Source organism: Phoxinus phoxinus (assembly GCF_949152265.1).
Source record: "Phoxinus phoxinus genome assembly, chromosome: 2".
NCBI classification, from domain to species: domain Eukaryota; kingdom Metazoa; phylum Chordata; class Actinopteri; order Cypriniformes; family Leuciscidae; genus Phoxinus; species Phoxinus phoxinus.
The window spans coordinates 33,564,910-33,580,420 of record NC_136877.1 but is presented as its reverse complement, the minus strand read 5'-3'; positions in this window follow the sequence as shown (position 1 = coordinate 33,580,420).

Below are 15,511 nucleotides of genomic sequence, written 5' to 3'. Positions count from 1 at the left end.
TGCTAATGTACTCACGCCACTGCCTCTAGATCTGACCTATACTGAAGACACAATAAGTGCTGCTCCTTCTATTTTAGACTCCCCCAGTCTTGTTACGAGATCCAGGAATGTCTGCGGTACCATCAGTGTCTACAAGCACACTCATACACATCTTATTTTACACTTTAAATTGATTCCAAGATCTATATGTCTTTGTCATTAAAATTGAACCTGCATGGCACAATCAGAATCAAGTGTAACGGGGCCAAGAAATGTAATCTAATTCTGATTGGATATTCGAAATAAATATGAATCTGGTCACAACATTCTCTATCAGACTGATCACATTTTCCAGTCTTCCCATCTCAATTATATTTCATTATAAGTCTAACTAAGACAGACTTAATGGGCAGAACTACAGGCAGATGTATGAAGGTATAGGTATTGAGGTATTCTGCCTATCGATCCTAAAGTAGCTCCCGTATGCCTGGTCCAGCGGCCCGCATGATGAGCATGCAGGCTCCAGAGGGTCATTTTCAGTGTCTGTAAGAATCCAACCGCACTGCCTCATTGTAAAACATAACAAAAGCAGCTGAAATACAAGCCTGGTCTGTAGCTACCTGTGCTCTATAGCACCACTTTTTCATTAACAACCACAATCCTGCAGCTGAGCCTCAGGGAAAGCCACAATGCAGCCCTCTAACACAAGGGCAAACACACAAGACATGACGCTAGCCTTCAAAAAATAAAAAAGCAGTAAATAAATAGATAAATTGAAGTGGGTTTTTGCAAAAGGGTTGAATGTAAATGGAGAATTGAATGTAACTGGGGTTGTCCAGCGCTCTGTGCAACATTTGGCCTTTTATGTTTGTGGGTTTCTTTAATGTTTTGAAAGACTCCAGCTCCCTTTGTGTGCAGGAAGCTGATTTAGTGCACTAAAGAGTGCTGTGGGTACCTCCGCACATAGGCAGCTAATGTTACATAGTCTAAAATACCCTGTACATATCATACAGTGTGGATCTATAAATGGCACATTAAACAGAAAATGGTCTGTTAACTACGCTGCACTGCAGTGCTGTAGCATTTAGTGATTTTGTGCATCTTTGTGTGCGTGGCACTAGCTTTAGCCTTTGTGTAATTACAGAGTAAAAGTTCAGACTATAAAAACCCTCAATGACACAGGAAATGTTTGACTGTCGTGTCTCGTGACCCCTGGCTGACTGTGATGGAGACCGGCCATATGATTCAATCTTGCAGGGGTACACAGGTTAGAGACGAAATGTTTGATGAATGTCACCTGGCCTTTATAAATCATCTAGATATGTGTTTTTGAAATCTGAGGGTTATTTTAAAGTCAAAGAAACTGATCTAAACCAACATGTGCTAATTTGACGTTAAAGGAAGGATTCTGATGGAGTTCCTTCCCATTCTGTCCATATAATGGTGCCCTCTGGTGGTGGAACTGACTTGCCTCACAACATTGACACAATTAAAGAAAACACACCTCAAAAGAATCTGCTAAGAGGCCATAGTTCTCTACAAACAGACAACAGCTTCTTGGCAAACAAAGCCATTGTGAGCAGACCTCATTTCATGACTGTGTGGAAGGAAATGGAGATGGCTCATTAGGTGTGCTCGCTTTGTAGCAGGGGATCCATCTGTAAAACATGCAGCACACGAGGAAACAGGAAGGAACGATGTGTGGGAGATATTGCGTTGACACATCCTTGATACAGTCTCACTCTCTCTCTCTCTCTCTGTTTCTCATTCCCCCATCTCCTTCCCAAGAGATTTTCTCTCCTGTCACAACCCCGGATGGTCCAGCCACTAGAGGTCAAAGGTCAAATCCTAAAAGAGAAATTAGTTTATTGACGCAATAAGACCTGGCAGTTTATTTGATGTTCCGTCACACAGTGTTCCAACCTTTCTCGTGTTTGCCTCTCCATTTCACAGATCCCACGGGAGGCTGAGAAACAGAAGCGATATAAATGAGAAATCTATCACAGCTGTTATAATGCTTTGAGGTCCCTTGATCCTTCGAGTCCCGATCACATAGTAGCTAATCTGTTTTAGATACCTCATATAGAAATGAGAGAGAACTTGTTATTCGGCGGAATAATAATTAAAACTTTGAACTGATTAAAAATGTTAAAAATGTAATTAGTTAATTGCAGAAATTTAATCACACTTAGTTTAACAAGATGATAGATAGATAGATAGATAGATAGATAGATAGATAGATAGATAGATAGATAGATAGATAGATAGATAGATAGATAGATAGATAGATAGATAGATAGATAGATAGATAGATAGATAGATAGATAGATAGATAGATAGATAAAACAAACATAATTAAACGATTCTCAAATTTACGCAGAACCAACATAAAGGACGTGTGTTTTCATATTTCATACAAGGTCAGTTTTGCAAACACTCACAGATACCAATACTGATACCAATACCTCTATTAAATAGGTTTTCTTTTCCAATATCTGTGGATAAATAAATAATATGTGACCCTGGATCACAAAACCAGTCACATGTCGCATGGGTAAATTTTTGGCAATAGCCAACAATACATTGTACTGTATAGGTCAAAATTATCGATTTTTCTTTTATGCCAAAAATCATTAGGATATTAAGTAAAGATCATGTTCCATGAAGATATTTTGTAAATTTCCTACCGTAAATATATAAAACATTTATTTTTGTAAGTGAATGCAGAACAATCTTGAACATAAATGGACAACTTTAAATGTGACTTTCTTAATATTTCGATTTTTGTGCACCCTCAGATTCCAGATTTTCAAATAGTTGTGTCTCGGCCAACCAAATATTGTCATAACATAACAAACCATACATCAATGGAAAGTTTATTTATTCAGCTTTCAAATTATGTTTAAATCTCAATTTAAAACAATTGACCCATGTGACTATTTTGTGGTCCAGAGTCACATATTAACAATTATAGCCATTCAACACTATTTAAAAAATAAGATTTTTACATTAAATAGACAAACTGAAACTAAATGATTTTTTGTTTATCATTTATAAACAACTTGAACACTACTATATACAAAACTAGAACATTATTTAATAAAATGTATAATAAATATGAATAGTTGAGTTAGATGGTATATGAATGTAAAATTTAACAGACAATCTTACAAAATGAATCAATCAATGTCACAACAAGCAGTTCAGTAGGGAAATATTGAGCTTTTAAATATTTTGGTGTTGGCAAAAACACATCTGCAGTCATTACATTCCTGGAGCACTGAATGAAAAGCGCTTAACCTTGCTGTACACCTACATCTGTTCAATCAGATGAGCAGACATTCAATAAGGTGGAATTCTGCGTAATGACAGTTGATCTAAATGGGGGAAAAAACAGAGAGCCAGTTTAGAAGAGGATGTGAAATAAGAGACCCATTTGTTTTTCAGGTTTGCATATGTGGAAATACACAAGTGTGCATCAGGCACATTTAAGATATAGAGACGGATGTGACAGCTCATTAACACACAATTGTCTAATGATGTGAAAAACAAGGCCTCTGACACTTTACCAAGACTAAGCACATCTCCCCAATAAACACAGACATACTCTCTCTCTCTCACTCTATGTGATAAATGCCTGTGCAAGCAAGTCAACAGGACGATCAATCAGAGGCCAGCCCTCCTTCATCTGGTCAATGGCACTCTTGTTTCTGCTGTGGGAGAATGGCACAACGACTTTACTACTTAATTATGTTGTTAATTGCTGTGTTAAGATTTCTGCAGGAGGTCCCTTAGGTTAGTAATTGAGGGTGGCCGCACCTGCAGACTCCAGGCATGCTGCATTTATTCACAATTCAATAACTTGAGTCAGGCGATAATGATCATCTGCTTTCAAATGCTGTTGCCCTTACTGTTAACCCACTCTCATAGTAAATATTGATTTTCTCCACAGCAAATTGCTTGATTTGTAAAGCAATGTATTTTTAAAGATTTCGTGCCCTCGAGAATTTTGTTGATTAAGATGTTATTTACATTGCTTTTAAAGAATTATTAACACTCACTTTGAAATTGGTGAATTTTAAACAAACATTTGTGGTCAGAAAGTTTTTTCTTACGTTTTCTTATGCTCACCAAGGCTGCAAAATATGTAAAACAATAATATTGTGAAATATTTCATTAGAAATATTATGTAATTTAGAATAACAGTTTTATATTGTAATATATTTTCATATGTAATTTATTTCTGTGATGGCAGAGCGAAATCTTTACTCCAGTCTTTCATGCTTTGGTGTGAAATTTGAATGCAATTGTCAATCCTTTCTGCACTGATGTATTATCTGATTAAACCAATAAATCAAATTAAAGGCACACACCCATTTGCAGGGAAAGGTATGCCACTTTTTAACATACCAGACTTAACAGAACAGCTAAACTTTTTTTTTTTTTTTTTTTGGTCACTTTTATAAAGGAAAGATTTCTCCATCTGCTGATGCTATAAAGAGTCAGTGTGTGATGAATGAATATAATTGAGGACACTGCTGCTGCCCAGCCAGTTACTGCCATAAGTCAGTTGAAACACACTTTTTGCTTCGGGCTATTAACCTAAATATGCCCTAATACGACCACTTCAGCAACGGGCACACTTGACATCCTCTCCATGAAAAAACATGTGGTTTGATTACCTTGCATAGTACAGAAGGAGTAACCTTGCGTTCATCTTGGTATATTTCAGTGGGTTCCCTCCTGTGGTGCTCCAGAACAGCCAATAATTAAACAATATGCGCACAGACTGGTGAATAGCAGGAGCCACTCTCAGCTTTGGGGAGGGATTGGGCATAACTGGGGCAAGGGAGGCCTAGCTGTGTCTACAGCTGGGACTGTAGCAGTTAGCACTCTAAATGCACCATTAACACAAACTATAACATTTGACTGAACCTGCCATGCCCTCCTACACACACATACACACGCTCCATCACGCTCTCTGCCCCATTAACACAAACTATAACATTACAATGAAGAGTTTCACACACAAACACACTATTACACACAGTGTAACCATTACCACAAGCTGTAACATTAGGCTTCGCCAGGCATAATGATTGCACTAAGCCAATAGTGGAGAATGAGCAAGCCAAACTGTGATGTGGCTGTTTGACTTTGTATAACCTGTATCTGGATGAAAGCATTATACAATGCTTTTAAGTTCTTCAAAGTTTGTAATTTATTTTATTTTGAGTCTTTCACTGAATCATTTGATACTTTATGGGTGAATCATTTATTCTACCGATTTGTTCAAAAACACTGATTCATTCAGAAATTAAATAAGTATTTAGGGCCTGTCCTAATACACACTTGCGGTCTTTGCACTGACCACTTGTCTACTTAGATAACGTATTTACAGTATTTGGCCCCAGTGTTAAAGTGTGAAGACTGCAAGTGTGTGCAGAACTTTTGATTACCTGATGATTTTTGATTACCCACTTTGTCACAAACACGAGAGGAGACAGACAGGTTTAGATGCACACAGTGTTTATTAAAAGCAGAGTGGTGGTGGAACAACGGGAACCAGATGATGGTGAGAGGATGCTGACTTGTAGAATGATGATGGTGACTTAGCTGGCGATGACTGAAGTGGATTCTCTGTGCAGGTGACGAGTGAACAGGAGACGATCTCAGGAGAGTAGATTGTTAAGGAGTCTAACATAAAGCAGTGTATACTGCAACGAGACCAGACAATGAGTGAAAGGTGAACGGGGCATATAAAGGGTGTGTTGATGACGGAGTGCAGCGAGACAGGGTGAGTGGGCGGGTCCTGGTGATTGAGTGATGATTGGGGCTGTGACTGTGTGGCTGACTCACAATGACACGTGTAACACTTTACGTTTTACAAACAAATGTAATATATTACAATGTAATGTACGTGTAATTAACAGTTTTACTCGAAGTCTTGTGATTTCAGGCTCTGAAATCAGTAATTCCAGAACATGATGAATGATGGGATACGCTTACCCTACCAGTGTGGATTTAGTGTGTCAAGTAGTACATTTACTTTCTGTTGCTCTCAAAAAGACCACAAGTATGGGTATTTGGAAAGGTCCTTTGAATCACTCACTCCATCAAATCATTTGAAAACACAGAATCATTAAGTGTCATTACGAGAGAGTCATTGAATCATTCACTCAAGCGATTCGTGCAACAATACTGATTAATTCAGGGACACCACTACTGTATTTTGCTTGGAAATGAGCAATGGTTAATGCTACTTTGGCTTTGTTTGGAACCCCTTTTATTGGCAGAGCAAAAATAGACAAAGTAAAGGAACATTCACGCAGAACACGTTTTAGCGTCGAAAAACACGAGACACAGGCATTGGAACAGGTATGTAAAAAACTCACAAAGCCTCAAGATGCGTTTTTTAAAGGTTGAACTTCTTTTAAGTGCAGAGTTTTTATAACGCCGTGCCATGCACGAGATGCTGCAAAAAATTCAAGCACAACGGTCAAAGACATTTGTTTAGCTCATGTTTACATCGAAAAACAAAGAAAAAGCAGCATATAGTGCAATAAATATATTAAATAAAGTATATTAATAGATCACCAGATTCACCTCACATCACCATAGTCCACAAACAGGATATAAGCACATGTAAAGTCAAGTGCAAAAGTTTTCTGGAAGCGAGAAAGAAACAATCAAGCAGAAAAAAAACCTACTGACACAGTGCAATAACCTCTGTTCTCTGTGTCCTGTGAACAGGCTTGCCATTGATTAAAACAGCAAGGTGTGCAATAAAGCGCAGGCGAAGTGCTGGCTCCATATGGCCTCAGACCCCGAGGCTGTGAGCTTGCTCTTCAGCCTCCCCCTGCTCCTTTGCTCCCCTCTCTCCTCTTCCCAATTCTACAGATGGTAAAAACACAATTCAAAGCCCCAACACAATGGGTCCTTGGCAGCAGTTCAACCATTTACTTCAGTAATTAACAGTGCAGATACCACTACAATTATGGGATGGATACTAACTATGTCACCCTGAAAATTAGAGTGAGCAAACGGCTTGTTCTGCGTGATACAGTTGGTGGCTCTACTGTAAAAAATAAATAAATATATATATATATATAAAAGAGGATATTTATAAAAATGCTAAACAACATGCTTGCAGGATACCGTGATTACTTCATAATTAGTTTACATAAGCTTACTGTCAAGCGGTGAAACATAGTAATTAAAGCGTGACAGAAAATCTTTGTAAGTTTAAGAAAAATTTACATTTCAGGCCTATGTGTACTGATTACATATTAAATCAATGCACTGCCAACTGTTAAGCACAAATAAGCCTTACACTGAAGGGTCTATAATTGCAGCAGAACGAAGGGCTTGCCTCACACTGCAGACAATAACTTCAAAGCAAGGCCTTTCGCTTACTCCTCCATAATTACGTCCAAATCCCACTCAAATTATCCTATCGAATCATATTCTCTACAATCATGCTGAATGTATAGGCTACTACATATCTAAAAGGTTTTATGATCTGGACACTCATAAGCCATCAAGCACACTTTTGTATATAAACAAATACACTGCAAACGCAAAATCTAGACAGCTGGGCTGGGCTACTTGAGCCCACAACAGCTCATACTTTCTATTATACTTAGTGTTGGTAGATTATACAATATTTGAAGAGAAAACCTTGTCAATAAAGCTACAGAAAAGCAAAGCAAATGGATCCTTGTAATTTGCAGAAACAACCGGACTCTATACAGCAGGCAGGCCCGATTCCTGGCCACATCACATGTCAATGTCCATGAAGCACTGGTTCTTTGGTGAGTTGTGAGGATCACTGTTGAGTCGAGATGCCTTTAATATAAGCAAATAATCGCAGTTTCCCCTATTAAAACCAGTCATGCTGCAGGATGTTTTGCCACTCAGTCCGACTAAGGCAAGGCAAGGCAAGGCAAGTTTATTTATATAGCACATTTCATTCACAGTGGTAATTCAAAGTGCTTTACAAATAAATTTCAAAGAAATTAAAATAATTACATAGATAATAAAAGAAATAAGAATAATTAAAACAGTTTAGAAAATAAAATACAGTGCAAACAGTCGGACGAACAGTTGCACAGTGCTCATTCAGTAAATGCAAAGCTAAACAGTGGTAATTCAAAGTGCTTTACATAGAAGAAATTAAAATAATCAAAAGAAATAAGAATAATTAAAACCCTATCTGAGATGGAAGTGATTGAGCAGGTTTGCGGTGCCACTGGACCCAATCCAGGGACGTCCTCTGCTGGGGTGGTGTCTCACACCAGTATTGCCCAATGGGGCCCCCATAGAGCACGTTTCACTTTTGCTGTTTTAAACAAACAGCGAACCTCTATACTCTCCATAGTATAGATAATCTTCACTCGCCTCAATCAAGGGACGTCCTCTACTGGGGTGGTGTCTTACACCAGTATTGCCCAATGGGCCCCCACAGAGCACGTTTCACTTTTGCTGTTTTAAACAAACAGCGAACCTCTATACTCTCCATAGTATAGCTAATCTTCACTCGCCTCGTCGGAGTGAAGCTCTCCCGTTCCCCTTCAAAATCTCTTCCAATCAGACAGCCCTAAAAATTAATAAAATCTTCCTGAATCACAGTTTGGAAAATAAAATAATAAAATACAGTGCAAACAGTCGGACGTATTTTAAATCAACCGGTAGCTATTATAGATCTTTCTTTTAAGAGGATCTTCTTACGATTTACATGTATCAACTTTCTTTTCTCTTTCAATCCTCTTACGACTTACATGTATCAACTTTCTTTTCTCTTTCAATCTTCTAACCATCTATCAACTTTCTTTTCTCTTTCAAGGGTGTGTGTCCTTGCGTCAAAGTGACGTCAGTGCATACCCTCTATAAAAATGTAAGGCAAGGCTTAATTTTGTCCATCGGGAATTAAATGGATTGTTTTCCTTTTCTGTTGCTGTGATTGTCACAAACCGCAAAGCACAGACACAAAGGAATTGTCAACACTGGACTTTAGTGAAGAATCGTCAGGAGGACGCAAAAAGAAGTAAGAGATTCAATTGGTAACTTCTCATTTGCAGGACAGGAGATGGATACAGCATGACTGGCAGTAGATCCAAGAAGGCGAGAAAGGTGAAGATGATGATTGCCACAGGGAAAGGGTAAGCGAGTCAGGTAAGTCAGACACTTGTTCCAGGGACTGGGAACGAGTGGGAGGAGCTGAGGAATCTGGTGCTGGCATAGAGGATGAGTTTGTGATAGTGATCTCATGTGAGTGACAGATTGCGGGAGGGGAGAGGTTAATGTCCCACATAATATGATGATAATGATGTGCACAGACAAATCATTTAAAATATAAACACGGCAATGTTCCATAAATACATGATTTGTCCACTTTGATTACGTGATGAGTTTAATTCCTTAGGCCCAGGCAAGGTTTGGGGGACTTATGAGAACTGTAATATATTGTTGTTGGTAAATTACAAAATGACTCAATGTAAAGCATTTTAAAGGGATAGTTCACTTTAATTTTAAAGTTTAAAATTTTAAAAACCTTGTTTTCTCCTCTAAGCTTGCCATTTGAGTGACTGCCCCCTAACATCTGTGGCAATAACTGATAACAGTTCGACCTGTTTTTCATAAGCTCTACACACCTTCCAGCTCTCCACGGAGACGTGATTAGTTACTTCACCAGAATGCACCATCAGCAGTATTATTCTCTCATAGATTCAAGTCAACACAAATGAACAGCCATTTTTCAAGACAGAGGCCAATTGCACGTAATCCAGCGACAATCCTAGTATAAATATAATGTCAATATTCACAATCAAACACCACAGCACAAACTACAGCCTGTTAAACAACTACATTTCGGGTAATGCTGTTCTGTCCTATGGAATGCATCTATACCCGATGGAAAAGGCACATTACACAAGACCATACCCTTGTGAAAAAAAAGTGCACTTTAGTGTACTTTTATAAAGTGTACTTATTACACAAATAATATACTTTAAAAGTATACACTTAAGTGTGAATTAAATGCAATCTTTTGGGCGCACTTAATGCACATTAAGTATAATTAATTTCAAATTTATTACATATTAAGTTGAAATAAAATGCAATAAGTTGCCATTAAGAGTGATTTTTTGGAACAACTTAAGTGGGACTTTAATACAACTTTATATCTACTTTCATAATTGCTTCTAGTGTCTTTAAAATATACTTAAAGTGCACTACACAATATACTGACACGCAATTAATGTGAACTAAAATATACTTTAATGTCAGTTAAAAATACACTTAAGTGTGAATTAAATGTATTGTTTTGGGCGCACTCAATACACATTAAGTATAATTAATTTCAAATGTATCACATATTAAGTTGAAATAAAATGCAATAAGTTGCCATTAAGAGTGATTTTTTGGAACAACTTAAGTGGGACTTTAATACAACTTTATATCTACTTTCATTACAGCTTCTAGTGTCTTTAAAATATACTTTAAGTGCACTACACAATATACTGACACGCAATTAATGTGAACTAAAATATACTTTAATGTCAATTAAAAATACACTTAAGTGTGAATTAAATGTATTGTTTTGGGCGCACTCAATGCACATTAAGTGTAATTAATTTCAAATGTATCACATATTAAGTTGAAATAAAATGCAATAAGTTGCCATTAAGAGTGATTTTTTGGAACAACTTAAGTGGGACTTTAATACAACTTTATATCTACTTTCATTACAGCTTCTAGTGTCTTTAAAATATACTTTAAGTGCACTACACAATATACTGACACGCAATTAATGTGAACTAAAATATACTTTAATGTAATATCCATGTACATCGTTCGTTATATAATTAAATACATTTATAATTAAAACATTTTATAATAAAGTTGTAATTTAGTACATTTCAAATTTTAATAAAAAAAAAAATCTCTTAATAACCTAGTTACAATCAAAAGAAACACTATACATAAACACAAACAGTTACAACACTTTAACTCCTTTAGAAAGAGTCTGGAGGACAATGAAGCTTATATGCACAATCATTTTCTTCCTCAAATACAAAGGTACCTAAACATCACAGAAAACATTATGCATTTTTACATTTTCAGAAAACATTCTGTATGATATATAAAATTGTTTTTGTTTCCATGTAATTTACTGGTACTACTACTTTTGGGGTAATTTGGAATTTGGTCCCCATAAAAAAACATACACACACACACACACGCACGCACACACACCTAATATTAACAAAGATGAATAAATACAGTAAATAAATTGTTCATTGTTAGTTCATTTTGGCTAATGTATAAACTAATGTTAGCAAATGAGACTTAATATTAAAGTAAAAATATTAAAGCTCTTAAACCTTTACTAGCACCAACAGGACCAAATGGTTTCTTCTAAAATCTTACTCAATTACAGTGAATGTAAGTTTGTCTAAAAACAAAAAACAAAACAAAATCTGAAGAACTCCAACGGCATAAAAACAAGAAAACCAAAATCGTTTGTCACCAAATGTTTTGAAGTTGTTGGAAAGTGCTGTTTATGTCTATGTCCCAGAAGCTCTCCAGAGTATATGTGAATGGAAATGTTCCAGAGAAGCAGGAAAGTCAGAAAAAATACCTTGAAGAAAGAAAACAAAAACAGAAGGAAAACAATTGTTTATAAAAACAGATCCAGTCCATTATTATATTTGGCTCAATTGAATGAAAGTGATAGATATACAGTTGCGCTTTAAAGTTATACACCTTGCAGTATCTGCAAAATGTTAATAATTATAGTAATAAGAGGGATAACAAAAAATTGTGTTCTCTTTTTATTTAGTACTGCCCTGATGAAGCAGTTTATTCATTGACCCAATCAAATCTGTCAATACATTTTCGTCATAGTTGTCGTCATTTAAAACTGGTTTTTATTTAGTTATCGTCTCGTTTTCGTCTGTGAAAAAATGTCGGTGACGAAAATAATGATACAAATTATTCGTCATTAGTAACATTGCAAGATGGCTGTGGATGAACACCAGTTGTTTGAAACAGCTTTGGCCGCTACAATGAACGAGTTAGACTTTTATCTAAAAGAGGAACCGAAGACGGTGCTCGAAACGTTCCTTTGTAAGAAGGATGTTTTTACTGTTTTGCCGGCAAGAGTAATCTACCAGTTAGCTCCGCTGGTAGCTAGGCGTATGGGGCTTAGTTGTGATTGGTCGCACTAGTATTATCCAATTGCGTGCAGTGAGATTTTCAAATACATGCTTGGTGCCGCCCCTCGAATTGGGTGATTTATATTACTCAATGCCAGACCCTTAATCTTTTGGATTTGGGTCTGGATTTCCAGGCTAGCAGTTCCTGGATGTTAAAGTTGAATTTGCTGTCCAATTCGAACCACTGAATTTGCGAAGCGGAAACATTTTTTTGACCGAAAATCACCTGTTAAATATTATAGGTTGTATTTTTAAACAATTTGAATATTTTTGAAGTAAAATATTAAAGGTGAATATGGATTATTGGATTTTTAATAATGAAAATGGGTTTGAAATGTTTTTAATCAAAATATTCACAGCTTAAATTTCAACCCAATGCAAGCCCTAAAAATACAATGCATTAAAATGCAAGCATAGTTAATGCAATGCATTTTTTTTTTTCAAATAGTGCAATTCAACAGGCTTTTTTGTTTCAAAAACATTTGCCATTATTTTACTTCCATACCCAAGACCCATGCAAACGTTTCCTCATCTTGGCTTGTAAGTTTCAGCTTACTGCGCAAATCTTCATGAAGGATGTTCCTGTATTTACTGGTACCACGGTTGACACAGCAATTCTGCGGCCCTCTTCCTTTGGTTTGATACCTGTAAAATATATGATGATTATAGGGGCATCTGTAAATGCACAGGTGGGAATTTATTACTTACAAATGGAGAAGATTTAAAGTATTTAAAAGCTATAGGGATAGTAAGTGACGTGATAGCAATGTTTCAGCTTGATCAGGGTGTGCTGTCTGTGCAACAATTCATGACAAATTATGTAATGTTAACATCACCTCATCAATAAAGGCCTGTGATTCCACACCGCTTGCACTGTATCTCCAATCACAAATTAACTGATCCTGCAAAATGAACGTGTAACTCAAGATAAGCACAAAAAAATAACATATTCCAAAACAAATAGTAACTGAACAACTCACTCTTCAAATGCAAAAATAAAAAAATAATGCTACATTACAAGCATTATTTCTAGAGTGATATATTAAATATTTATGGTGGTTATAACATTGATTATATGTATTAAATGTATATAAATGTCTTCGAGTGTTACAATATTGGATCTGTATTTAGCAAATTTGTCATTTAGTAATGTTTAAATGATTTAAAAAGTCGGTTTAATTAAATTATATATTTTTTCAGCAGCCAAATTCGTCGAACACACCCACACGCGAACATATTATGATGTAAGAAATTATTAGAATGCAATCATAGATAAATTATTGAAAACCTGATTAATTTACCTCCCGAGTCTATTGCGTCTGTCTGCGATGAAAATAATGTAATGTGTTACACTCTTAATCGCAATAACAACTGCCATGTTACGCTGAAAATGTAAAAATAAAGAAAGCATCAAGATATACTTACTTGACTCATTATTGCAGTATAACGTCTCATCTGTAATCAAACGTGGCGTTCTCTTCCTGATTGCGCAGCTTCAGTTTCCTTTCCTCACGAATCGCGATTACAGAAACATAACAGTGCATTTTTCAAACTCTAGTGAAGTAGTGCGTCATCGTGACGTAGTATTTCTAGCGCATGCGCATTAAATAAAGTTAATATATTTCATGCATGGTTATATTTCAGCTTTTTAATTTCTGTTCAAACTCATTGTGTTGTAGACTCTGTAAGTTCACAAAACTTGATTCATTCACCTAACTAAAAGTCAATCATTTTTATAGTGTAGTGTAGTCTAATTTAAATTAAATGTATTTTAACTGAATTTAAATGCAATTTAATTTTGTTTAGATTTGTTTAACTTTGCTCACAACTAAATGTGTTTAATTTACTTAGATCAACATAATGATATTAAAAGTGTTCTCTACACAGATGTAAAGTACAATACATTAATATTACATTAAGAACTCCTCTCATAAATTACATTTTATTGTCAAATATTATGTAGAAAACTGACACTTTTAATTGAGTTCATAGAGCAGAAGCTGGTGATAAAAATGTCAACAATAAGTTGTACTGGAGTATACTGTATAAACAAATGTATTGCAGTTTAGAGGAAAAATACATTTCAAGTGCATTAATGCACACAATATATTATAGACTAAACACATTTAAAATACATCAACAAAATAATGTTGGACAACACACTTGAGTTGAAATTAAAAACAATTATTTTCCATATTTTCCATTAAAATTATTCTTTTATTTAGTATATTAGTCAATACATCAAAATAACTGTTTAAGTAAAACTTAATTAGACATTATTACAAAGTGCCTTTTTAAAACATGCACTTAAGTGTGTTTATAAATATTGTGATGAAAGTGTACTTACTTTAAGTTAAACTTAATTAGACATTATAACAAAGTGCATTTGTAAAAAGTGCACTTAAGTGTGTTTATAAATATTGTGATGAAAGTGTACTTACTTTAAGTTAAACTTAATTAGACATTATTACAAAGTGCATTTGTAAAAAATGCACTTAAGTGTGTTAAGAAATATTGTGATGAAAGTGTACTTACTTTAAGTTAAACTTAATTAGACATTATAACAAAGTGCATTTGTAAAAAGTGCACTTAAGTGTGTTTATAAATATTGTGATGAAAGTGTACTTACTTTAAGTTAAACTTAATTATACATTATTACAAAGTGCATTTGTAAAAAGTGCACTTAAGTGTGTTAAGAAATATTGTGATGAAAGTGTACTTACTTTAAGTTACACTCAATTAGACATTATTACAAAGTGCATTTGTAAAAAGTGCACTTAAGTGTGTTTATAAATATTGTGATGAAAGTGTACTTAATTTAAGTTAAACTTAATTAGACATTATTACAAAGTGCATTTGTAAAAAGTGCACTTAAGTGTGTTAAGAAATATTGTGATGAAAGTGTACTTACTTTAAGTTAAACTTAATTAGACATTATTACAAAGTGCATTTGTAAAAAGTGCACTTAAGTGTGTTAAGAAATATTGCGATTAAAGTGTACTTACTTTAAGTTAAACTTAATTAGACATTATTACAAAGTGCATTTGTAAAAAGTGCACTTAAGTGTGTTAAGAAATATTGTCATTAAAGTGCATTCCCTTTAAGTACACTTAAGTGGTATTTAATTTGAACTATATTATATTATCTGCAAGTGCACTTTTCAAAAAGTATACTTTTATGATATTAAGCACAAAAAAAGTACGCTTTCAATACAATTAAGCACACTTATTTTTCACAAGGGTATGCTGCCAAAGTTCCAACAGGGGCCGCATTACCATCTAATTCTGCATCGCAGGAAATGAAGGAATCATTGC